The sequence below is a fragment of the Phymastichus coffea genome, unplaced genomic scaffold (genome assembly GCF_024137745.1).
Source record: "Phymastichus coffea isolate CEN01 unplaced genomic scaffold, Cenicafe_Pcof_1.1 PCOF00021, whole genome shotgun sequence".
Lineage (NCBI taxonomy): Eukaryota > Metazoa > Arthropoda > Insecta > Hymenoptera > Eulophidae > Phymastichus > Phymastichus coffea.
This window is the reverse complement of record NW_026706832.1, coordinates 3,777,928-3,804,167: the sequence shown is the minus strand read 5'-3', so window position 1 is coordinate 3,804,167 and position 26,240 is coordinate 3,777,928. Positions and strand designations below refer to the sequence as shown.

General features: G+C 35.2%; 1 protein-coding gene across 1 annotated transcript in view; it reads right to left on the bottom strand.

The window, feature by feature from the left end:
* LOC131675450 (cullin-2-like) overlaps nucleotides 1–26,240 on the bottom strand; it is a 673,085-nt gene that overhangs the window by 558,402 nt on the left and 88,443 nt on the right. Inside the window, exons 2-5 of the mRNA XM_058954430.1 lie at nucleotides 18,210–18,415; nucleotides 17,438–18,132; nucleotides 17,154–17,367; nucleotides 16,852–17,069 (exon numbers count right to left, since the gene is read on the bottom strand). The gene's annotated coding sequence lies outside the window, so the exon portion shown is untranslated. The remainder of the gene's footprint in view (nucleotides 1–16,851; nucleotides 17,070–17,153; nucleotides 17,368–17,437; nucleotides 18,133–18,209; nucleotides 18,416–26,240) is intronic.

Genomic DNA, 26,240 nt, shown 5'->3' with positions numbered 1-26,240 from the left:
AGAGATAAACTGGCCTTAGACCCACCGGATGCCGACGGTTCGTCGGTTTGCAGACGGCACTCATTCGATGCGCGAAAACTAGATCGATCGCACAACGAAAATTCGTGTTAATGTAACGCGCGCACGAGGAACTTGTTGGTCGCGCGAAGGTCAGAAGGCACTCGTTCACTGCACGAAAACTCAAGAGATCGCACAAGGAAAAATTGATGGCAATCTAAGGCGCGCCCGCGAAATTCATCGATCGTGCGAAGGTCGGACGGCACTCCCGTTAACACGCGAGGTCTAGACGGGCACGTATAATAAAAGGGTGAGAGAAAAGTACTCACTTTACGTTATTTTGCTATTGCCCGTTTGCTTTTCTGCTGCTGCTACTGCGGCTGGATATTATGCTGCTGCTTCTGTGCTATGCTGCTGCTTCGTTGTTCTGCGCTCACTCTCACTCGCATACTCTGGACGTCTGTGCGGCTCCAGAGTCTGGCGGTCACTCTGGTGACTACACGGCGGCTACTCGGCGGTTACTGGCGCGGCGTTTCGCAGCATTGCGTCGCTCCTCCGAAGTTGCTTCGCGAATTCACAAGATTTTACCTTATTGGTCGGTTTTGTTGCTAAGTCGGATGTCAGCGCCGTCTATTTTACTAATTTGGCCCGCGCAGTTTTATGACTAGTCAGTTCTTGGCGCCTAGTTACCCTATTTGCTAAACCACCCCTTGCCTGTTACCGACTGGTTGGTTAAATACCGTCGTTTTAGCTCATTTGGCGATCTGCCCCTATCCTATTACCAATTGGCTAGTGAATCTTATCGCGTCCGATCGGTCTCGTATCGTTGTCTTGCTCGCTCTCACGCGCACGGTTGCCCCTCCCTGGGTCTAGCCAGGTCTAACTCTAGCTTAATAGCAGTTGCTATGATCAACCGATCTCAGCTGCAATTTTCTTCGTCGTCTAGCTTCCTGGGGAGTATCGGTTCGGGTCGTGAGTGGGCTATGCGGCATCAGCTGTTCGATCGTATCCTCTTGTCGGGAACGGACTTCGTATGAGCTCAATAATAATTTAAGTGATGACGCAACATCACAAATTTTTCAAACAAAACCAACTTGAAACACGGAATTTGGACACGGTACGATGTAACAGCCACAAGTGTACAATAGACGCATGTTTTACGAACATGGAGACTGTATAAAGGAAACGGAATTGGTACGAGTAGTTTAAGCTTTGGAGGAAAATCATGGAATCTCCATAGGGCAAATGCAATGAGCAGCCAGATCTCAGCGGAGCCTTGTACTTGCCGCACCACTCCCGGCCGTAACCTGCAAAATCAAGAATCAAGTTATCCGCGGCAAGCACGCAGTGAGTTACCATAATCTAAATTTTTTGATGAAAAACTATTTATAAATGATCGATATGTGAAAATATGAAAAATATAAATACAAAAATACTTACCTAAAATTCAGAATTTTTCATTATTTGTGTGTACAAGTTTTTCCACAAATACGATTAGTCTGAGATGAACCATAACCTTCTCGATAAATGGAAGGGATGCTCGCAATTAACTTTATTTTCATTTATTCCATGGTTCATCCATACTTTTCGATTAACAATCGCTCGATCCATTCTTATTACATCAACTTTCGGCATTTTCAATTTTTTTTCTATGGCTTTAATTAATAGCTTATGAAAATGTCTGGTGTGTTTTTAATTGGCAGCAAAAGCTGCGATTGGCTGAAAAAATGAGTTTCTGTACGATTAAAAAATGCTTCGGAAAAAAGCTTCTTTTGCAATTTAATTGAATAATCAAAAAAAAAATATTTATCTACCTCCCCCCTCCCTGAGAAAATGGACAAATAGAAAACAGAAGGCATGATCGATTTGTACGTCTTCCAAATTATTCGGTGTGTCTTCAGGTCCATAGTCAGTATATCCTTGAATTTTTTAATTTTTGTCAAAAAAGGACAGCTTCCCTCAAGGAAATTCCATCAGCTTAGCAAGATTCCTATAGAGTTAAGGGCAGAACGTTTGAATTGTTGAATATGATGTTTTAAAAAGAAAGTAGAAATTGAAAACTGTTTTTAAAAATAACCATATTTTTATGATTCTCTAAGTAAGTAGCTTTTATTTTCAATATTTCAGTGCAACCTATTAAAGCAAACATGTTTTATTAGCAACTCCATTTGAAATTTTCTGTCATTTTTAAAATGTCAATTTATCAACATACCTTTGGTATTTTGAACATTGAATATTTTCTAACATAACGGTGCCGTGTAGTTGATTCGAGAGGTGAGAGGACAGAGTAATTTCGTCGATGTCAGTTGTCCGCTCCCTCGCGAGTATAAAGTCATCAATGCTACAGTCTCTTCTTGCTTATTTCTTGCTTTGATTTTTGGTTTCTTAAATGCCATTTTATATGCATAATATTATATGCATAATATTTGAGAAAAAGTAGCTTCTCAAGGCCACTCTTGGCAGAAAAATAATGTGAGTATAAATATAACACCAATATCTAATATTGTCGAAAAATTTGTTGATGTTAAATTGACGTGATTAAAAGATGATATGTATATGAATATGAATATGTTACATCGGGCTAAAAAAAAAAAATGTTATATTTTTATTCTTCCTCGTGTTTTCATTTATAAATAGATTTAGTCTAACATTTATAATTTGGATAAAGTAACGAAAATTTAGAATAAGAATGAAACAACTCTCCAAACGAAAGACAGAAAAGCCATGTGGCACTTGATACTAGAAATTTCCTCCTCGTTTCGCCTACGTCAACCGGACGCCGAAATCCATAACATTTTTTCTTGCTGGAGTTAGAGATAGCGAGAGGAAGCCGGAGAATTCGTCTATATCCTAGTACACACAATTTCCAGCTTTTTCAATCTTTTTAGAATCCAAAAAATTTAACATGGGAAAGAAATTTACGACAAAATTTAATGTTATCGGGAAGAAAAATATACAAAAATATAAACAAAAATTTTACTGTTCGGAAACCTTTTATGAATTTTTCCTTTAGGAGGATAGTTTTGGTACGAATTATGAAAATACCCACGAATTTTAAAAGGTTTTTAATTAAATAAGATGGTAAAATTAATAAATAAAATGAATATTCTTGTTTCAATAGATAACTATATATGTATGCACTGTGCGATATCAAATTGAAGTTGAATATTCGACAATTTAAATTGATTTTTATTGAATAAATTAATTAAAATGAATATATCAAGTTACTATGAAAATAACTTATTATACAAGACTTAAAATACTTTGCACAAAACTTGTCCTAGAGAAAAAATTCAAAACACTAAAATTATTCATAATAATTTAAATAAACGCTGTATCTCGCTAAATATTAAGTTAATATTGAATAAATATCAACATCTATGTGAATGGTTTTGGCATAAATTATAATCTTAATGTATACAATTAATTTGCATCATTAATACCATGTAACGGGGGAGGTTATCTAACAAAACTGGGAAATTTATTTAAACACAAACTCCCACGATGCAGAGCTAACCGCCGCTCCGTTAAGTACGTATAGTTATATGTGTATTCGCCTTGACGTCAGATGATTTCGTTTCAGTGTCTTCTTTCCAACTGAGTTGAACTCACATTAAGTCACTTAGACTTGTGACACTCGATCTATCTTAGGTGTGACTGACTTTATGCCTGATCTGCTTAATCCCCTAGATGAAATCAGATTAAAACCTAAGCCTTTATAAATCGGTTAAGCTAATAGGAAATGAAATGACATAAACGGCGAATAAAATTAACTAAGTTTAATCAATAAAAACTACAGTCTTTTACGGGCCGAAAGACTAACGCACGCGAATAGGATTTAGAATTAATTATTAATATTCGGTGAGAGAGAGAGAGAGAAAGAATACGAAAATTACCGCGAAAACTAACGCTCAGCGCGAATACCAAAAGATTCAAGATCGCGGTTGACAAAATACTTTCGAACGTATTTTGTCACGCAACAATAAAGGGAGATGCACCTACCCTGCGGTGCAATTACGGTGATCAGCCGTAATTGTTGAAGAAATTGTTTTCTGCCAACGGTTTTCTCCTCAGTAAGGCTGCGCTCGTTCTCCTCGCTATCGAACTGCAGTTGTTTCCCTTGCTGCTTTAATTACTGCTGCTGTGATGATGCTTCTATGTTCACTCACTCACGTTTCGATTATCCCAGGAAATAACTTTTTATTTGACAAAACGGCGAAACACAGTGCAAAACGAATTGGCGATATTCTCGCGAAAACAGCTAAGGCTTAACTGCCTACTTTCAAACTCTCGTGCGCCCTCTCTCTCTCTCTTAATCGTTCAAACTAACACGCGAGTTATAGAATCGCGAACGGATCGATTAATTGAATCGACTACCGTTGAAACCCAAAGAAATGTTAATTAAAACTAGTTAGTTAGTTTATTTATTTACAACTTATATGTTACATTTGGTTTACATTTCTTATATTACTATTTGTCTCTCGTATCCAGTTTGTGTAGTTAATTATGTATGTGTTCTGTGTGTGTGTGTGTGTGTGTGAGTGCGCGCGTGCGTGTGTGTGTGTATGTGTTGTGTAAATATGTGCCTTTGTAGGTGTGTCTGCAACTCTTGTGTCCCTGTCTTCTACGCCTGCCTGTTCCTCTTTTCTTCTCATTTTTCTTCTGATTAATCTTCTCTTCCTCTTTCTCTCTCCAAAATCTGCCTTTTCCGCTCTTCTGTTTTTTTTTTGTTTTCTCTTTCTTGCATATTTTCTTTTCAGCTTTGCCTTTATTACTTTCTTTTGCCTTTTCACCTTTGCCTTTCCTTTGCTTTTGCTCTCCTTCTTGCTAATCATATCATCTATCTTTCTCCTTATTAAGGCTTTGACACCTTTTTCTTGTTTCCTATTGCTCCCTCTGCCTTTCCTTTCCTCAACCTCACTTATTTTTCCTTAGTATCTTATGATTTGCCTTCTAGTTTACCTTTTTCTTTCTCTTCTTCGATTCTTCTTCTTTTCCATTTTACTCCATCATCCAATACCTGCTTCCTCTCGCTTGTGTAGTTGCTGTTACTTGTGTCTTGTGTGTGTGTGCATGTGTATGTTTATGTTTGCGCGTATGTTTGTGTTTTGTGTGTATGTGTGTGTATGTATGTGTGTGTAGATGTGTCTGCGAGTCTTGCTTCTCTGTCTTCTGTTTTCGTCTCTCCTTAGGGTCTTGTAGCTTCGTCTTCTTGCTTTTCTTTTTCTTTCTTCTCTTCATTTCTTCTTCTTTTCCATTTTATCTCCATCATCCACGATATTTTTTCTTTGCTTCCTTTTATTATTTTTTCCCATTCTTCCCCTTCCTTTCTGCTTTTTTCACATTTTTCTACCATGTGTTTCCAATTTTCTTCCTCTTTCATACACATTCTGCATCTCTTATTTTCTTCTTTTTCCCAATACCTGCTTCCTCTCGTTTCATTACCTAACCTAAACCTTTCCCTTATTTGCAGGCCTTTTATTCTTCCCTCTCCTTGAATTTTCTTTAACCTATACCTTTTCATTTCTGCTTTCAGCTCTTTCCACTCGTTTATGTATCTTGATTTTTCTAGCTTTTCTTCTAGTTCTTTTTCATCTTTTTTCTTCAGCTCATCTCTTATTTCTTCCCAAAACTCTTTCTTCATTTCATCTCCCTCTTCTCTCTCTCTGTATATTTTACTTTTTTCCAGCCTTTCCTCTCTCCCCTCCTTCTTACCCTTTTTATCTTTTTCATTTCTTTCCCTTTTCTTTAATTTTCTCCATGCTTCTATTGTTATTGAGCCATCTATTTCTTCTCTTATTTTATTTTCATACTTCATTGCTCTTTCTAATGCTGTTTCTTTCATTTCTTGTCTTCCTATTTCCCATCGTATTAGGTAACTTGACGTGTTCCTATCTAATCCTAATACCCACTTTATGTATTTTAGTTGTAGTCTCTCTATTTTCTCATATCTCTTCCATCCCCAGATTTCTGCTCCATACATAATCACGCTTTTCGCCAGAGCATTGAACAGGTTCATCCTTAGCTCCCAGTTTTCTCTGAATAGCTTTTCTCCTAGCCCCCATAACTTTCCGAGTCCCATATTTATTTTCCCTTCTACCTTCTTTATCTGCTTTTTATTTCCGTTATTTCTGCTTATCACATATCCTAAGTAGTTGTACTCTTTCACCACCTCTATCTTCTCATCTTCCCATTCGAATTCTTCTTCCTTCCCCCTTCCTCCTCCTCTCCTGCATTTCATCATCTTTAATTTTCCTACATTTAACCTAATCCTCTTTCTTCCAGGTATCTTTTTAATTTTTTCAGCATTGCTTTCATTCCACTTTCTTTCATTCCATTTGCTTGATCTTCACTTCCAGGTTAGCGAAGGCAAGATTAAATAGCGTGGTGCTCAAAGGGCACCCTTGCCTTACTCCTTTGTAAGTCTCAAACTCCCCAATTATTTCTCCTTCAACTTTTACCTTACTCCCAGTTTTCTTGTATATTTCTTCTATTCTTTTCCTAACTTTTCTATTTATCCCTTTCAATTTCATTGTTTCCCATATTTTCTTCCTCTTTATTTTATCAAAAGCGGCCTTCATGTCTGCAAAGAATACGAACAGTTTTCCTCCTTTTTCCCTTATTTCCTTCCCTATTATTGTTTTTAATATAAATATCGCGTCCATTGTTCCTCTTTTCTTCCTAAATCCCATCTGCGTATCACTTAGCGTTTCTTTGAGCTTTTTTCTGAGCATTTCCGCATATATTTTATATCCCGTATCTATCAGCGTAATTCCTCTATAGTTTCCTACTTCTTCTTTCCTCCCTTTCTTGTATATTGGTACTATTATTTCCTTCCTCTATTCTTCCGGATATCCTTGTCCGTTCCATATACCTTTTAGGCATTTTGTCATATCTTTTATCAAGCCTTCCGTGCCTTCCACCCACGCTTCATTTGCTATACCATCTTCTTCTGTCGCCTTTTTCTTTTTCATTTTTCTTATTACCTCTTTTACTTCTCTTTCTTTGATTTCTTCATCTTCCTCTCCTTCGCTGTCTTCGGTTTCTTCCCCTTTACTTTCTTCATGTTCTTTCTCTCCCAATTGTTCCTTGAAGCGCTTTATCCATTCTTCTTTTCCTATATTTTCATCTAATCCAATTTTTTTCTTTTTATTGCCATTCACTTTATCCCAGAATTTTCTTCTCGTCTTATCTGTTCTTATTTCTTCTGCAACTCTTTTCCCTTCATCTTCTTTTGCTTTTCTTATTTCCTCTCTGTATTCTCTCTTTGCTTCTAAGTATTTGCTTCTGTCTCCTTCCCCTTTTCTTGCATTATTTAACTCTGCCATCACCCTATCCCTATTTGCCTTATATTCTTTTCTCCACCAGCTTTTTTTTGATCCTTTTTTTTCCTTATCTTCTTTTTTACAACTACATTCTTCACTCTATTTTTTATATCTTTCCATTTATCTGTTCCCTCTATTGCGTCGATCCATCTCTGATACTCCCTTATACCTTCTTCACTCCAGTCGTCTATCATTCTTTCTTCCTCTTCTTTTCTTTCTTCCGCTATTTTGTCTCCCAATTCCACCTCTATTGGTAAGTGGTCCGACTTTACCCTCTCCTTTATTTGAACCTTTTTTATCGCCTCATCACCTTCCTCGTTACCTACTACATAGTCTATCGTTTACATTCCTCTCGCTCCTATATGTTATTTCTCCCTCTTCATCTCCTTCTTTTCTCCCATTCGTTATCACTAAGCCCATTTCTCCTAGCCATTTTATCATTTCTTCTCCCTCTGCGTTTAACACTTTATCCTTTGCCTTAATTTCTTCTAGGTTTTCTTCTGTCTCCCATTCCCTTCTTTCGTTTCCTGTTCTTGCGTTGAAGTCTCCTCCTATAATTATTGTTTTTCCTCTGTTCTCCTCTATCTCTTCACTTAGGTATTCATAGTTTTCCTTCTTCTCATGTTGCATATACACCGATGCTATCATGTATTCCCTCCCTCCGATCTTTATTTCTCCTACTATTACCTCACTTGACCTTTCTTTCTTCCATTCAACCTTATTCATCCCTTTCCTCTCTCTTACCACCATTATTCCTCCCCCTATTTCTCTCCCCCTTCTTCCTTCCCTTCTTGAGTCCCTCCACTCTATGCTGTACCCTTTCAGTTATTTCTCCACACCAGTTCTTGCCCCTTGCCTCTTCACCCAGGTTTCCGTTAGCCCTATTATGTCGAATACCCTAACATATTCCCAGTCGTCTTCCTCCATGCTCCTCAACCCCGCCACGTTCTAGAATAGTATTTTTATTGCCTTTCTGCCCTCTCTCTCCCTTCTCTCCTCTCTCTCTCTTTTATCCCTATTGTTTTCGAAACCCTTTCACTTCCTTTCCTACCATTTTTCCCTCTCTCTCGCTCCACCACCATTCTTCTTCCTCTGATTTCACCCCGTTATGCCACATCTTTACCTCTTTACCTTTACTTCTTATTTCTTTCGCTTTCCTTCTTACTTCCTCTCTTATCCTTCTCTGCTTCCACGTCCAGTCCTGTTCTATGTATATCTTTTTCTGTGTTGATTCTTTTTCTTCTTCATAATTCCTTCTTTTTGTTCCCATGACGCGCATCTAATTTGCCACATGTTTTTTCTTCTTTCTCTCCGATCATCTCTCTCCGCTGTTCCTCCTATTCTTCTCAGATTCACTATCTCTCCTTTCATTTCTAGTACCTCCCTTAACCAGACCTCTGCCTCTCCCTTCTTTACCCATCTTAACCCACCCTCTAAGTCTGTCACTATTATATTTATCCTACTTTCTCTATCCATTTTTTCTCTCATATGCTCTAATTCTTCCTTATTGCCTACTTCTGTTCCTCTTTGCTTCTTGTTTCCTCCTTCTATGTTTTCTTTTAGTTTCACGCACTCCTCTTCCAACTGATCCATCCTCTCTCCCCATTTTTCCTGCAGTTTCTTTTCTCTACGTTCTGCTTTTTCCCTTTCTTCTTTCGTCTCTTTCTTTCTTTCTTCTCTCTCTCTCTCTTGTTCTTTCCTAACTTTTCCTATTTCCTTCTCCCACCTTTCTTCTCTTCTTTTCCCCTCTGCCTCCATTCTTTCCATTTTTCCCATTATTTCTTTAAACATTTCTGTCCATTCTTTCCTTTCCTCCTCCCATACCTCTCTTAATTCCCATATGTCTGTCCGTATCTTTTCCATTATATCTTCTGCACCACTACTTTTTCCCACTTCTCTTATCGTGTTGTCCAATCCTTCTCCCCCCTCCCCATCCATCTCGCTTCCCTCGCTCTCACTCTTGCATCTCTTTGCCTCTCTCACTTCTCCTCTATTATTCTTCCTCAGCCCCTCCCCGCTCTCTCTCCCCCTCACCACCTTTACTCTTTTCTTCTTTTCCTCCTCTGGGCCTTTCTTATCCAACCTTCCACCTTTATCTCTTAATTTTTCTGTTGTCACAAATCTTTCCATCCTATCCCGTACGCCTTATTTCGACTCTCTATAACTACCCGTGATCCCACCTTTATTTCCTGTCTTACCTTTTCTGTCTCTGCCTTTACTTCTTACCGCCCCTCTTCTCTACCTGCCTTTCCCGCTTTCTGATTTTCTCTCTTAACCTCAACTTTTATTTTTTTTCTTTATTCCTTTCTCTCTACTTTTTCCTGCTCTTCTCCAGGCCTCTCTCTCTCTCTTCACTCCTCCTCCACCTCCACGCTCTTTTCACCTCTATTTCTCTCCTCAAACACTTTTCCTCTTTGACTTTCTCACCAAAACTCGCGCTCACATCCAAGACACGTCCACACTCCCCTCGAGTGAAATCTAACCTCCCGTTAATTAAAACTATAATTATTAAATAACTAGCCAAAAACATAGATTTTGAAATTTATACATAGGAATTAATTGAATCTAATAAAAGAACTAGTTTTTTATTTTTTTTGACATAATTAAGAAAGTTAATACTAATTTAGAAGAATATAAGAAAAATGATACTTAGAGAGCCATCTTTCAAGATAAGGCCCGAATTTTCAGACTCACGCCGCCGGTTTTTTCCACGCCCCCGCACCAATTACGGACGGAAAAACAAAAGAGAAAAGTGGAAAGATCTCATTCAACCAATAAAAAAACTGCTGTTATTTCCACTCTTTTCAATTTTGAGGGATCGAGAGAGGATGCTCCCAATCACCCCCAGTTTTTAAAAGGGCGTACGCAAGCGAAAAAAATCAGTGTAGCAATCTACTGCTAGATAATCCTTCTTAAGTGTCACCGAAGCTGTATATCAGGCCAAATAAAAAAAAAAATAAAAGTAAGTCAAAGAAACATTTAATTGCTCTTTTATACTTTTCTCTCCTTTCCAATTTCAATTTAGCTTCGTCCACGTTTTCTTTTGTCTTTGAAAAATAATTTGACATGGTTTGGAATATTTTTCGACAAGACACTCGCGACGTATTTATCAATTGTTAAATTTTCTGTGTCTATTTCAGCATGGTCTGAGATAGTCATACGTAAGAGCCGACTCCAATGAATAAAGGTATTCGCTAGAGCTCCTACATTAGAAAAAACTTAATTTTACTGTGTTCGAGCCACGCGTTAGTAGAAGCTTTCCTCACCAATTTGCTCCTCCCGGTTCAGGTGTCGCAAACGCAAACCAAACAGAGCACCTGAGATAACGTCCGCCTCAGACGTTCCTAAGAGTGATCCGAACATCACAAAGATATAAATATTATTATTTTTTGTACTCAATCATATTGAAGTATCTGAAAATAATATACAAGGGTGGATTGATAAATTTTCGGCCTGACCAAGAGATGGCGCCACTCGGCCTACCTTGAGGTGGCGTTCTATAGTACCATCCTTCGATAGCTTGTAGCTATAGTTTCAGCCCGATCGCCATGTTATTTTAGGTTCGAGAGCACACTGAACAAGACGCCTCTGTGTTTTTCTTAAAAATGGAAAAGCTAGAAAATCGTGCTGTCATCAAATACTTCTATTTGAAGGGGTTAAAGTCGAAGAAAATCAAAGAAGAGATGGACTCAACACTGGGGACATCCTCCCCATCATATTCAACAATTAAGCAGTGGGTTTCCGAGTTTAAAAAGGGTCGTGTGAGCACCTCTGATGAGCCTTGCTCAGGACGCCCTGTTCAGGTTACAACTCCAGATATGATCGAAAAAATCAATCAAATAGTGCTGAAAGACCGCAGATTAAAAGTGCGTCAGATAGCTGAGACCTGTAAGATGTCATATGAACGTGTGCAAAATATTTTGCACCAACATTTGCATATGGAAAAGCTCTGTGCAAGATGGGTGCTGCGTTTGCAAGCCTCGAGTGACTATTATCTGTTTCCTAATCTCAAAAAATGGCTTGGCGTTAAGAGATTTGCGGACAATAAAGAAGTAATCGAAGCTGTAAATGGGTATTTTGAGGAGCTTGACGAATCAGTCTATAGATATGGCATTACTAGACTAGAACACCGCTATGAGAAATGTATCAGCCTTGGAGGAGATTATCCCATTAAGGCCGAGAACGCCCCTCCCGCTACACCGCTCTTTCACCTATCATAACTCGTGCAATTCCATGTATAAAAAATTGAAAGATACACTATTTCAAAGCTTAAGATCTCCCCTTTCCAACGGTGTTTTGAACAATGCGATAAAAAAATGTTAACTATGTGAAAATATTGTTTAAATAAAAAAAAACACGATTTTTTCATAATTTTTTTTATAAAATCAAGTTTTCAGAATGGATCTCGGTTTGCAATCCACTTGGAACCTCAATAACTGGTGGCATAATTGTCTAAGCTTTCATAATATATATTTCTGAGAGCGTTTTTTTATCTCAGTATCATCAAAATGGCGCTTCAATGACGGAATTTTCGTTCAGACATTCATGAATTTTTTCCTTGAAAAGTATGGACTTTTCGAAAAAGTTAAAAAGAAGAAAAAGTTCTTAAAATCACTCGTATAATACATCAGAATTTTTTCGGAAAGTTTGGAGCAATTTTTTGAATTTTGCAAATTGTGAAATTTTGAACATTTTCAAAATTGACCGTAATTTTTTGAAAAAATTCGAGTGCATTCTTTGCTCAGTTTTGAAAACTTTTTATTCCTGGTAAATTTTCATATGAGTTCATTGTTTTTGAGAAAAAATTCACAAGTGTTAAAGTAATTGCCCAATACGTAAGTCATTAACATCCACTCTTTGATCGCCTGTCCGCCGCAAACAGAGTTTGCGTTGCCCAACTATCACCAACGAGGAGGTCGACGAATATAGATAGTTTTTTTTTTTTTTTTTTTTTTCATATTTTAGTTATTTTTTTTTTTATTTTTTTTTATTGATGAATTTTTCTGGAATCGATAATTCATTTCGCTACCTTTCCTGCGTGTAATTTTCAAAAACACTCGATACAGTAATATTCTTTGCAATCAATGCAGTATCTGGTAGTCCTTACACAACATCCTTCGCTATTACATTTGTTTCTTGTTCTAGTATCGTGCCTGTGAGATTTGAGATCACATATTTTCGATTGCGCCAAATACTTTCTACTCACTTCTTTACACATTTCTTGCGTTTTCATTATTTTTCTATCCTTTCTGCAAAGATTGCTTATTGTTACAGCGTTCGTTATTGACATTTCAATAATTCGTGAGAAAATTTTGAATGGCCACTTCTTTGAACTGACAGTTGGAGAAGCTTTCTTGCATCAAAAATCGTGCAAATCCACTCCTCCCATGTACTTGTTATACGAAGAAAAAGCACAAGGGAATTCCAATTTTGATCTTTTCTTAGCAGTTCTCGAATATCTTTCCATTGGCTCCAAGGGAGTGACGCCAGCTGCCGTAGAAAGAATAGAAACTTCTTTTGAGTCAACTACACTGATGAGATTCATTCCACTGTTACGATCATAACTCGCTTTGTTCGTTCCTCGTGGTGCTTTTTTTTCAAAATCATGTTTTTGTTTCACTCTATCTTTACGAACAGTTCCTGTAGATCGTAAGCCACATTTGTTCAAGTGAACGACTAAATCAGGAGTAGTGAAATAGTTATCAAAATAGACATGATAGTCAGACAATTTTCTTTTTGAAAAGCTATGTAGAAGTGGATTAACAATTTGTAATACAACTCTGGAGCCAAGTGGACATGCGGATAAATTTATCCCAATGCTTGTATCGTTCTTACCACAATAAATATCAACGTTGAATATATATCCATTTGCTCCGCACAAGGCCCAGAGTTTGATCCCGTATCGGTCAGGTTTAGAAGGCAAATATTGCCTCAGACACGTGCGACCAAAAAATCTAACCATCATTTCGTCAATGGAAAGAGCAGTTGAAAAATATCCAAATTGTTTAATTTTGGTCCTAAACAATTCCAAAATATGACGGACTTTCCAAGCTTTATCATTATCATTTTTGTCAGTAGGTTTTGAATATTTTATTTTAGATTTTATTTCACTAAACCGATCGCGTGTCATCGCTGATGAAACAGCAGAGCAGTTTTCGAGAGGGTCGGTTTCCCAATACTCTCTTTGATTCTTTCGAATATTGTAAGATGATAATAATAATATTCCTATGAATGTGTTGAATTCTTTTGAAGATAATTTCAAATCATTTTCTTCACTGGCTTGAATAATATAATTTTTTATTTCTTCAGAGAAAAAGATTTCGAACAGTTCCACGTGTGACATTGAAGATATTTTCTGCTTTACGGAATCAGGCAATAACAATTGATCTTTCAAATCTACAGAGTAAACTTTTTCTCCTTCACACCACGAAAAAGTATGATTTGGCTCTAACAGTTTTTGTTTTTCTGTATAACTTTCAAAAACAGATCGATATGAGACATTTGGTACATGAATTTCCGATTCAGAATTGTCTTCATCAAGTAGTTCTGATTCAGAATTGTCAGTATCTGACGAACTATCTCCATCAGTGCCAGAGTCATCTGGACTAGGTATAAAAATATGCTGTTTATTTTCATTCGTATCTGACTCTTCATCAGTCAATTCACAGTAACTCCTTTTCGCGGCTCTCCTTTTCGACATTTTTCTCAACCTACTGAAATAACTTCAGTGGAACGTCCTGTTGGTAGGAAGCCTGTAGCAACCAGCTGTATTATTCGGGCCGATTTACGGATTTTTGCTTCAATTGATGATAGTCAATTATACTCAATGACTTGCAAGATTCAAAATTCAATGTATTTCATGAATCATTCCAATGCGATGAATTTCGCTAAAATTGGATTTTCAGGCCACCTATGAACGAATGATGGGCTTCTGCGACACGATCGGCTATTCAGGATTTCGCTCCGATATAGATTGCAGTTATAAGTAGATAGTTTATTTTGTTATTTTCATCACCAAATTAGGTTTTTCTAAAAATGTATTCCTTTTCATATCTTTTTTCACCAGTACAAGCTCTCACACTAATTGCAGCGTGGATACCTCGGACTATACATACTGTGCAATTATTTTGACACTTGTGAATTTTTTTCTTAAAAGCAATGAACTCATATGAAAATTTACCAGGAATAAAAAGTTTTCAAAACTGAGCAAAGAATGCACCCGAATTTTTTCAAAAAATTACGGTCAATTTTGAAAATGTTCAAAATTTCACAATTTGCAAAATTCAAAAAATTGCTCCAAACTTTTCGAAAAAATTCTGATGTATTATATGAGTGATTTTAAGAACTTTTTCTTCTTTTTGACTTTTTCGAAAAGTCCATACTTTTCAAGGAAAAAATTCATGAATGTCTGAACGAAATTTCCGTCATTGAAGCGCCATTCTGATGATACTGAGATAAAAAAACGATCTCGGAAATATATATTATGAAAGCTTAGACATTTATGCCACCAGTTATTGACGTTCCAAGTGGATTGCAAACAGAGGTCCATTCTGAAAACTTGATTTTATAAAAAAAAATTATGGAAAAATCGTGTTTTTTTTTATTTAAACAATATTTTCACATAGTTAACATTTTTTTATCGTATTTTTCGGCATACCGTTGGAAAGGGGAGATCTTAAGCTTCGAAATAGTGTATCTTTCAATTTTTTATACGTGGAATTGCACGAGTTATGATAGTCGAAAGAGCGGTGTACCGGGAGGGGCGTTCTCGGCCTTAACGGGTTATGTTGAGAAATAAAATCAGGCCGGAAACTTATCAATCCACCTTCGTATAACCGGTAGAATGTAACACTAAAATCAATAAAGTTATGGCAAACAAAAAAAATAAAAATTTTCAAAGTATATTTCATCACAAAAAAAGTAAAAACAAAGCTTCCACTTCAAGGGAGCAAAATTAAAATTTTGGAAGATGCAGTGTATGGGAGGTGAAAGTGCGTGGGTAAGAGAAACGACAGTAATTAGCCGACTTCGGTTGCCCGTCCCTCGCCGTTTATAAATTGATTTTCATTAAAGAATTGGAATACGGTAATTCGTTGCGGGGTTATCAGCTATCGGTACACCGCGGACCGCCGGTAACTTGATTTTGCGGGTGACTGTGCAACGAGAGGTAGGGTAGGTTCAAGGTTCCGTCAGAAATCTCGCTGCACAGTGATTAGAATTCGATGACGCTACAAAAAATGTTATTTTCATGAAATTGTATCGTATCTATATTGTTTATATAACTATGATCAAGATTCACAGCCGGCATTTCCATAGCATCTTGGTCTTAGCTGTATAAACAATATAGATGTGATACGACTTCGTGAAAATCAGATTCTCATTACTGTCGCTGCAGCTCAATCAGCGATGAGCATTCAGCCACCCATCCTAAACTTCTTTTTCTCCTATTCGTAACGCATTTAGGTCTGTTGTATACTTGTGGCTGTTCTATCATTATACCGTGTCCAAATTCCGTGTTTCAAATACGTTTTCTTAAAAAGAGAGAAAATAAGAAAATTCTTAATTGTACAATATATAGCTGTTGTTCGGTCATCAGCATATAAAATTGATGTCAGCCTCGGGAAGTACTGATTATTTATTTTCAAGTACAATTCGATATGTAGCCTAATACTAAGAGCAAAAGTACAAAGAAAGATGTATTGTAACAAATATAGTTTATATTCTCATACTATTTTTTGAAGAATTAAGAAAAATGTAAACATGTCATAAATCGTCAAATCCTAATTAGTTTATTCTTATTTGAATATTAGAATAATGACGTCATCGATTGCTATTAGTTTCATTGGACAATGACGACGTCATTTTCCAACATGATTCTATTTTGTTTAATATTATTATATGCATGAAATTATAAGTTAATTCTTTATTAAATTATCCATTATACATCGATTTATAAATGATAGCATAATTAGATTTTTTCGTTTTTTTTTAAACTTACATATAAAGTGTAATTTAAAATTACTTCAATAAAAAACGTTATGTAATTTTCTATATAATAATTAAAGCTCGAAGACAAGACATTGCTTGATTCTCGTGAAATTAAATGTATGCTTATGAATTAATATCTGTAACTTAATCATTAAATAAGAAAAAGAAATATGTTTACAGTGTATACATTGCTACAGTAATATAAGTAAGTACACAAATCAGTTAAGAAAGATTACTAGTGCTGATGTAACAATCATCGACGAAATTAAAAATGTAAATAGAGAGAGAAAAAAATAGTTCTCATTTTGAGGTTCAAATAGAATGATCATTAGTGAAACACGAGAAAACTTGAATTTCACGCTAAAAGAGAAAATGAAACAAGTACTTTTACATGAACTGATACGAATGAATGTGCACGTATTTTGTTGAAAGTTTGTACAGTATTATAGAAAATCGTAAAAAAACTGTTTCTTATTTTGCGGTTTATACATCACAATAAAATGAAAGTGACGCCGTTTTTGAATAAATGAATTCAGCTTACTCAACAAATTCTTCTTCTACTTCTTCTTTACTAGCATTCCCTTTTTCAAATTCTGACAGCAACCCTGCCTTTTCTAGATTGAAATATTGAATCCGAATTTGATTGATCACCACTCCCAGTTGACGACCAAACCCATTAATAATTTTCTGACATGCTCGGGTTTCTGCAGCATTTAGCCTTGATCATTTTCTTCTTTACGAGAAAGTGTAGCCAAACTTCTGCAAATTAATAATAAATTAGTAATCATGGATAATTATTTAATTTTTATACAAATATATTTAATAATAAAAAAAGTGTCATACTTCTCAGTACGTTATATTGCCTTGATGGCACATATTTTCTGTGAGCGGATGATGCAGTCCTCGTCACTTGTACAGCCAAGGTGGAACACTCTTTGGGCTCAAAAATCTGCAACAGCATGACCTTCAGGAATCTGGGGGCTGATTTATCAGCCAAGGCATTGCGCCAACTATCCATGCTAATAGAAATACCGAAATGCAAATGGATCATCTCGACCTGTAAGAAATACATAGATTATAGATGTGAAGATTCGAATAATTATCATTTTGTAAAAATGCATACATACGTGCTTTTCTTTTCCGTTTTCCAATATAACCTTTTTAGTTCATGAAGATAACTCAGTCCGCATTTCTAATCCTGAATTTTTATAATCTTCTAAAGTGTAAGTGAAATTGTGACCAGTTTTCACGTACTTAGATCCTTTTTTTCCCCTTCATCCAAGTTTTGCTTCTTTGTTTTCGGAATTGAATTTTCTTCTTCAACCTTCACTTCGACGTCCACTATTTTGTCTCCATCAACCACACATGGACTTGTTATGTTCCCAGTGAGTCCTCTTGCATTACATCTCGAAGTGGTACCTCAAACAAATAGTTATGACGTAAGTAAAAATACAAAAATGAATTTCGATGCAATATAATACGTACAGTATTGTGGTGATTTGGATGAAGTGATGAGAACTGAGAACAATATAAAAATATATGCATGTGTAGTGAAGAATATCTTACCTTTAGCGGATGGTATATTACTATGGGATTTAGGGCTGCCTTAAAACGAAAAGTTATTCTCACTTTTCTCTTGCTGTTTTCGTAAAGCCTCCATCAGCTCTGTAATTTTGGCATCCTTTTCTGCTAATTCTCGTGCCATATCCTCATTACTCGAGCTACGAGCATTATCCAAGTCACCGAATTGCAACTTCTTAGTAGGTATAATACCGGATCAATTCTTGAGTGCAGCGTCGAAAGTATTCGGAGGTGCCGGTATCTACAGCATATAAAGATCAAAGGGTTTAGAAACAAACAGACAAATATTATTATATTATAAGGGTGTGTGTGTTTTACCTTGGATACATTGTTCTTTGAATTTTTCCCTTTTGAAGTATTCTTTTTAAGAGATTTTTTGGAGTAATTTTTTTGTTTCGTCGAATTTGTTTCTTCTACTTCCGGGACTTTTACGTTTTCAAGTGCTAGTTCGCGCAATACATCGCTTTTCCTGACGTTTGGTTTTGGCCATCTAGTTTTCTTCTCTTTCAGGTAAGTTATACTATCTGAAAAAGAAATACAAGTAGTTAAAATTCAGCCCAAATAATAGTTCATACGTATCGCTTGAAACATGCGCAAGTGCTGAATTACATCACAAAATGCTATAAAAAAATTTGAAGTCTCACTTATTATTAATCATCTTAGATGTAATTATTTTTTTTTAATTTGATTCTCTATCCAAAATAACTATGTTTTCCCAATCAAATTCATGATTAGGAAAATTCTCTATGTGAGAAGATACTGGTAACTTATTTTTTCCTATTGAATCTTTGTGTTCTTTAATTCTCTTTTTTAAACTACGTTTTGTTTCACCCACATAATTCGCTGGGCATGATTTGCAATTGAATTTGTAGACGACTCCAGTTTCATCCCACATGATTTTCCTAATCATGAATTTGATTGGGAAAACACAGTTATTTTGGATAGAGAATCAAATTACAAAAAAAGATTTACATCTAAGATGATTAATATTATTATTAGTGATAACACGATTAACAGAAAAGAAGATGTGAAGCTTCTCAATAAACAATACTGTCAGATTGTAAATATTGTAAAAGGGATGCGCTCTTATCATTGAATTTTTGTTTGTGTGGTTCAAATTGTTCGGGCATCTCCGTTTCGTGCTTGACTCTGATTGGATGTTTAATTGCTTACTATATTGACAGTCTAGTATAGACAGTTGTACCATGATGAGTAACACTTTGAAATTCACAGTTCATTTTATATCTCTGAATTTTCAGGTTGTTCTGAATAGTAAATATTTTATAAATTGACATTACTATGACTTAAGTTTTCTATAATTGTGAGTACGAATGATTTTGTTATTATTGTTTGATGTGTACTGTAGTGTTATGATCATGTCGATTGTTTAAAAAAGTTTTTAATTGTTTATAATTTTTAATAAAGTTTTCCTGAAGAGGCCATGAATTTATGGCGAAACGTTGAAATTTCAAGATTGTTGTTTTAATTACATGAGGGATTTTCCTTAACCATTGTTGTATATGAGATTAGGTAAATGATAGTAGTTTGATCAGTATGTTTCCCCTGGCACTAGATCAAACTTTACTAAATATTGCCAGATCAACATCGACTGGTGCTTCCATTGAGACAGAAGAAAAAAATAATGATTTAAATCTGGACATGGAAAGTGATAAGAGATTTTTTTAATCTGAATAAGCAGAAAATTGATCCGCTGGTATTTTGCATTTGAATATATTCAATATGAGATCTTCTATGAATCCCAAACAATACTAAAAGAACGTAATAATATTTTTTTTTTTTGAATTGCTAGTTACCGATCAAAGAGAATTCTGTTATTAGTTCCTTTTGATTTTTATGAAAGATTTATTTTTAGTTAAGAGATGTAACTTCGGCATTTGAATCCCCTTTTTTATGAAGCCTTCTTTTGGATTTTGATTTTACATATCCAAAATAAATATTATAAAAATTATTGCAAGATGATATATCCATGATAGAGAACGGAATAAAGATTTCAAGTGGCCTCTCTAATAAAAAAAAAACATTTCCACATTGAATTTCTCCCACGCCTCAAGGGAAAAAAAACTTTTATTTTAGCGATAATTTTTTCTATTACAAATATATAAAATATTCTGAAAAAATATTAAAAAAGTACAATGTTCATATTTTAAAATCAATTTCCAATTATTTGACTGTGCAGAGAAATGAATATTTTTATGAACCTGTAAAAAAATAATTTTTTAGTTGAATTGGGGAACTCTACAAAAGATCCAGCATCGAAACCAAGCATAATTGATGAAAAGCGCTTCACTCCTGGTAGCCCTTATTTAGTTAAGCATTTACAAAAATTATTAAGTAGAGATAGAACTAGTAAGTATCAAAAGTAGAAATAATAAAAAATATCCAACAATGCTGCAAAATTTTTTCAAAGTAAAGTTTTTATTTTTTTAATTTTACAGGCAACGTCAAGGGCAACAATATCAAGGCAGAAATAGAAAATATTGCAGAGTCGCCTACCAGTAACTCGCATGCATCTAAAACTCAAAACCCCTCTAAGAGCATCACCAATCCCCCATCTACTAGTAGTCAGCCTGAATTTTTATCTAGGAAGCCGTTGAAAAATATCACAAATGATACAAGAAGCTCGACTCCTCTTCCCCAATTCAAGAAGCTGAAAGATGGTAAATTCGTAATTGTTAAGCAAAGAAGGACAAAAACTAGGTGTCCGTCTATAATTTTCACAACTTCTTGATATATAATTTATTTGGTATAAGTTGCAGGGATTCAAACGGGCAATCAATTTCTTCTGACTTTGTATGAAAACGTACTGATAGTCAATGATAATTCCAAGCTGTTAATGCAAAAGTTGACATGATTCTAGGTACGTATTTTTTTTTCTTTTTGCTTTACATACAATGTAGTAAACTATCAACAATAGAAGTATACAGGGTGTCCCATTTTAATTTACCACCCCCTAAAACAGGTTAATAATTTGCTCTGAGAAAAAAATGTTTCAAATAAAATTTGTTGGGTTCGAAGGGGGGCATCTTTTGGCTATTTCAGCTGCGACCTTGAACATGACCTTCAAGGTCATTTGAAAGTCAAGACCAAATTTTCATATGAAATGTGCATATTTTATGGCGGATTCGGATTCTACTAAAAAAGAGAAACACTTTTTGTCTGAATCATTTTTTGATCATGAATAGATAGGTAGCTCTCCCTTTAACTGAAAAGAGAATTTGTTCTAGAAATAAGATGTTTTAGATGAATGTTACTAGCTTCAAACAAAGACAGAGGTATCCTTTGGACCACTTAAGGCAAGACCTTCACGTCCAACCACTTAAGGCAAGACCCCTTCGTTCAGCTAGTCACGGAAATTTCAATGACTCAAGTGCTCTATCAATTGCCCATTTTGTTGAATGCACATTGTATTCTCTGGCGAAAACTTCTTTGGACATCTATTAATGTTTGTGGGGTTAACGCCTGGAATGCTGCAACAATTCTCTCCATCATATTTTGTGCCGTCGTCAGGGCTTCCGCGTAAACTCTCTGCTTCACGACCCCCCACAGAAAGAAGTCCAATGGGGTCAAATCTGGCGATCGCGCAGGGAATTCACAGATTGGACTACCAATTCCAATCCAACTATTTAGGTATGTCGCGTTCAGAAATCTCCTGACAAGTAGTCGACGATGAGCGGGAGCACCATCTTGCTGGAACCACACGTCTCGCCTTATTTCTAGCGGAATGTTTTCTAGAAGAGGTGGAATTTGGTTCTCGAGAATATCTAAATAAAGCTCGCCGTTTAAATTACGGTCATAAAAAATTGGACCCACAACGTATTCCCCAACTATGCCCACCCAAACATTAATTGACCACCGTCTTTGTGTACTGTGATCTCGCTGCCAATGTTGATTTTCTTCTGCATAATAATGCGCGTTATGAAGATTAACTCCTCCCATATTGTCGAACTTTGCCGCGTCTGTAAAGATAGTCCGATCAAAGAAAAATGGATCTATGCGCATTCGTGTTTCCGCCCATTGATAGAATCTAAGTCGCCTGGCAGGATCACCAGGCTCAATGGCATGTGTAAGGTGCAAGTGATATGGATGAAATCTAAAATGACGCAATACACGGGAAACTGTTGATCTGGGTACTCCATGCATTCACTGAATTTGTCGCGTCGAAATATGAGGATCCTCGGCAATTACAGCACGAACCCCAAGCGCAATATGCTCTCTTGAGCCCGTCCGTCGCCTCTTCCTTCTTAAGTTACCTCCTTGAGCTCTTATCGTTAGAAGTTTAATATTCCTCCTAGTAGGATGACGAGCGTCCGGATACCTTTCAGCGTACAGCCTCGCTGCAGCCTTGTAATTGTCGTGACATTCTCCCAAAATCTTGATCATGTTGACTATCTCTACTGGCGTGTAGTCAGCCATTATCTGCTGAAGGTAGATTTTTTAGGGAATATTTAATCTTAAATTAATAATTTAATTTTTATTTAATCTGAAATTCAGAAAGTCAATGAAAACCTAATGATGAGAAGCTTTGAGGAGCTGTAAGAATTTACAAGCCTTACCAATAGAACGATAACGAAGCAAAAAAATGTCTTAGCGAGAAATAAAGCATTTACGAGAAAAATATTCTAATTCTAATATTCTAATTCCTCGGATAAAATGTAATGGTTACCTGTAAATAAACATTTGACCTTCAAAAAATCTTGATGACCTTCAAATGACTTTGATGGCTCTTAAGCAAGTTCGTGGTGAAGGTCACTAGAGTATGTCCCTCATTGAATCTAGTAACATTCATCAAAATCATTCTTAACTGTGGGAAAAATTCTAACCTTAGTTTAAGGTAGAGATATCTAGTGATTTTTTCTACTTTTTTAAAGCCGTTTACAACAAAAATTTGGGATTTTTTCAAAAAATGATTCATACAAAAAGTGTTTTTCTTTTTTAGTAGAATCCGAATCCGCCATAAAATATGCACATTTCATATGAAAATTTGGTCTTGACTTTCAAATTACCTTGAAGGTCATGCTCAAGGTCGCAGCTGAAATAGCCAAAAGATGCCCCCTTCGAACCCAACAAATTTTATTTGAAACATTTTTTTCTCAGAGCAAATTATTAACCTGTTTTAGGGGGTGGTAAATTAAAATGAGACACCCTGTATATGAACAAGTTTTATTTGTAGGAAATACGTATCGTTTAGTGACACATCAAGCAAAGGAAAAGGTAATTGCAGCAGTTCCGTTACCTAATGCCTATTCATCGGATTCGTCTTGGAGCGAAAAGAAAAAAGTCATGATAGCAGTATTCAAAAAGATGACTACACTCGATCTATTTTTGGAATTTGACAATGAACTGGAAAATTCAGCTGGTTTGAGGGATGGAGTCGTAAGTTTACAAAATTTACTCTAATAGTCATTTCAAGTTTTTTTTGTTATCATTAATACTAATATCAATTTTCTTTTGCAGAAAAAATATTTAACAGAAAAAGTGACTTCCGGGGATTGGATGATGACTGCTCGTGACGTAATAAACGCAACGATGCACGTGGAAGTACAGCGACATTACAATGGGAAGGGACAAAAAGGAACGAAAAAGCCTTTGAATGCAACCTCCTTGTATTTACTTATTTTAGAAGGTATGTACGTAAAATCATAAAGTAGAATGTTTTATAGTATTGATTATTATGGTGTTTTTTAATTGAGTATTTTATTACCACATATACATTGCACAACATCTTATTAACGCTTTCTAAAGTGTTTTTCGGTATCACAGAAGTCCATCCCAAAATATAAATTCAACTTCTCTTAATTTTTGTATAAGTATCGTTTTTCAAAAATACAGATTTTGTTTCAGTTTAATCTAAAGTTAATCGAAACGTTCTTTGACTCGGCATACCTTTAGGTAATAATATGGAAGTAATTGGTATGGCATCATAACTACACATACTTGATCAAATGTATTATAAATAGTTTTGTCGTTATCTATAAATTCCATATTACAATATGAGTTTCTCTGTAAGTTATATATTTTTTGTTCTTATTCGCGTAAAAACATTAATATGATAAATGGCTGGACCAAAATTATGGGGACGGGGGAGGGGTCATTTGTCATTTTTTAGTATGAGCACAGGGCAAGGAGAATTAAAAAATTCATCACTAAAAACACGGTATATTTTTTTTATTTATTTGCAATTGTGAAAGTTAAAATTGGGAAGGGGCCAAAATTGTGAAGAGGGGGAGGGGACAGATTCTAAAGACCTCTTACGACTACATATGTATAATAAAGTTCGATACATGGTCAGAAGAGAGATTATTATCTCTCTTCCAGATTATACTTTCCCGCAGCGGTATTTTTATGCTCATTTTTTTTGCGGTTATATTTAAAGTCTCAAAAAAATAAAAATAGTTTTGAGTAATATTCAAAAACTAGAAAGTATTTCTGATTTGTATTATTTGAAAAAAAAACACAAAATTTTACATTTTTATTTAATGAAAGAAATATATGAAAATTGATTGGTGAAATATATTTTTTTGTTCCCAGATATTTTGGAGTCTTCAAAGAAAAATGGCGTTGTTCAAGTTAATGCCCAGCAAATCCTATCCTATCTTGGTAGTTACGTTAGAGGCGCTGACGGGAAATTGAAAGCCCGTAAGTATTTTTTATTATATTAAATAGATACAAATTTCAAAATACTTATGCATAAAATGACGTGTGTTTTTCAGGATCATTTGATACTTGTATTTATCTGAAAAAACGGATTGCTTTTCAATTTTCGATTTTTTATTTAATTTATATTACATTTATCATAGGTTTATTTTATTTGTTTCAACAAAATTGACATTATAACGTTTTCGTAATTGTTTTTAGGCACCAATTCTAGGAAGAAAAAGTCTGACACAGTCCTACTGGCGCAAGAATTGCTTTTTGGAGCTACACCAAACAAACAAAAACAAAAATCTGTCGGTGGTATGGCTGGTACTTACTAAGAAGATAGCATCAATGAGCCTGAATCCTCCGATATTCCTGAATGCTAAATCCAGAAAATCAGCCTGAGGAGCCTATTAATGACGATGAGGACATAACAAGCGATTAGTCCAGGCTAGATTGCGAAAAAAGCGCCAATGAAATTTTGGCTACGCCTCGCATGTAAACAAGATGCACTGGGCTTGCGCCTACCGCTTTGATTTGCGATGCAAAATCAGAACTTTTGGGCTCGATTTTGCGCACGGAAATCTCAGGTTCGATCAGCGATCAAAGAAAAAAGATATACAACGCACGGTTCGAAAGCTGGATGCGCGGTGCGTGCGATATATGGAAATCCACCTTTTATGCCTAGTGTAGTAATGTACTATTTAAAATATTCTATAAGTCTAATAATAATGTTTTTTAAAAAAATGATGTATTTGCGTTCTTTGTATATTTTAAAAATACACATATTGTTTCACGCAAATGTAATTAATAAATGATTCCGAAAAAAATCATATGACAGAGTATTTTTAAATATAACTTTTAAAAACGTTTGGAAAACATTCTACAAACGTTTTGAAATAGCAACCGAACTGGAAATTATATTGGATAGAATGTTTTCAAAATGTTTTTAAAACATTCTGAAAACGTTGAAGTGTTCAAATAATTCTGGATTTCTGTAGAAAAAAAGTTTTGAAAACGTTTTAAAAACGTTCTGCAATGTAGAAACATTTCATCAAGTCTAAATTTTTTTTGAACAAAACGTTATTAAAACATTTTTAAAACGTTTTATAATTCCACCTCATTCCCAAATACTAAAAAATTTGCGGACATATATCACGTTTTCAAAACGTTTTCATCACTAAAGTCCCAAAACTTTTTAATGTTTTATCAAAAAAGTTTTAAAACTGTTTTTGAAATGTTTTTGTGTTATTCGGGTATAATACTATCATTTGATTTTTTATGTATTTTATTTATCTTTTCTTTTTTGATTGTAACAAGTCTCTTTTTGAAAACCTTCAGCTCATTTTCATTTTCATTGTCCGAGTATATGACTTTATGTCGTTCATGTCGCTTGCTTTTGTCTTTGAGATTTTCAAAAACTTCTTCGGCTTCAGAAGAATGATATTCGTAGATCTTTAACATAGTCTGGGTTTCGAAAAAGTTGTTTCTAGCTGTAAATGATAACGAAAAGAATTTTTTTGAATGAGAACTTTTAAGCAAGTTATTAATTATTCATAAACACTCGTGTCAAAGTTTTAAACATATAACAAAAATCATTAGTTTTGCGAGCGAATTCCAAAGAAATATATAATATAAAATACAATGAAAAATAAAAGTATATAATTTTTTCATTGTAACTCACTTTTAGCT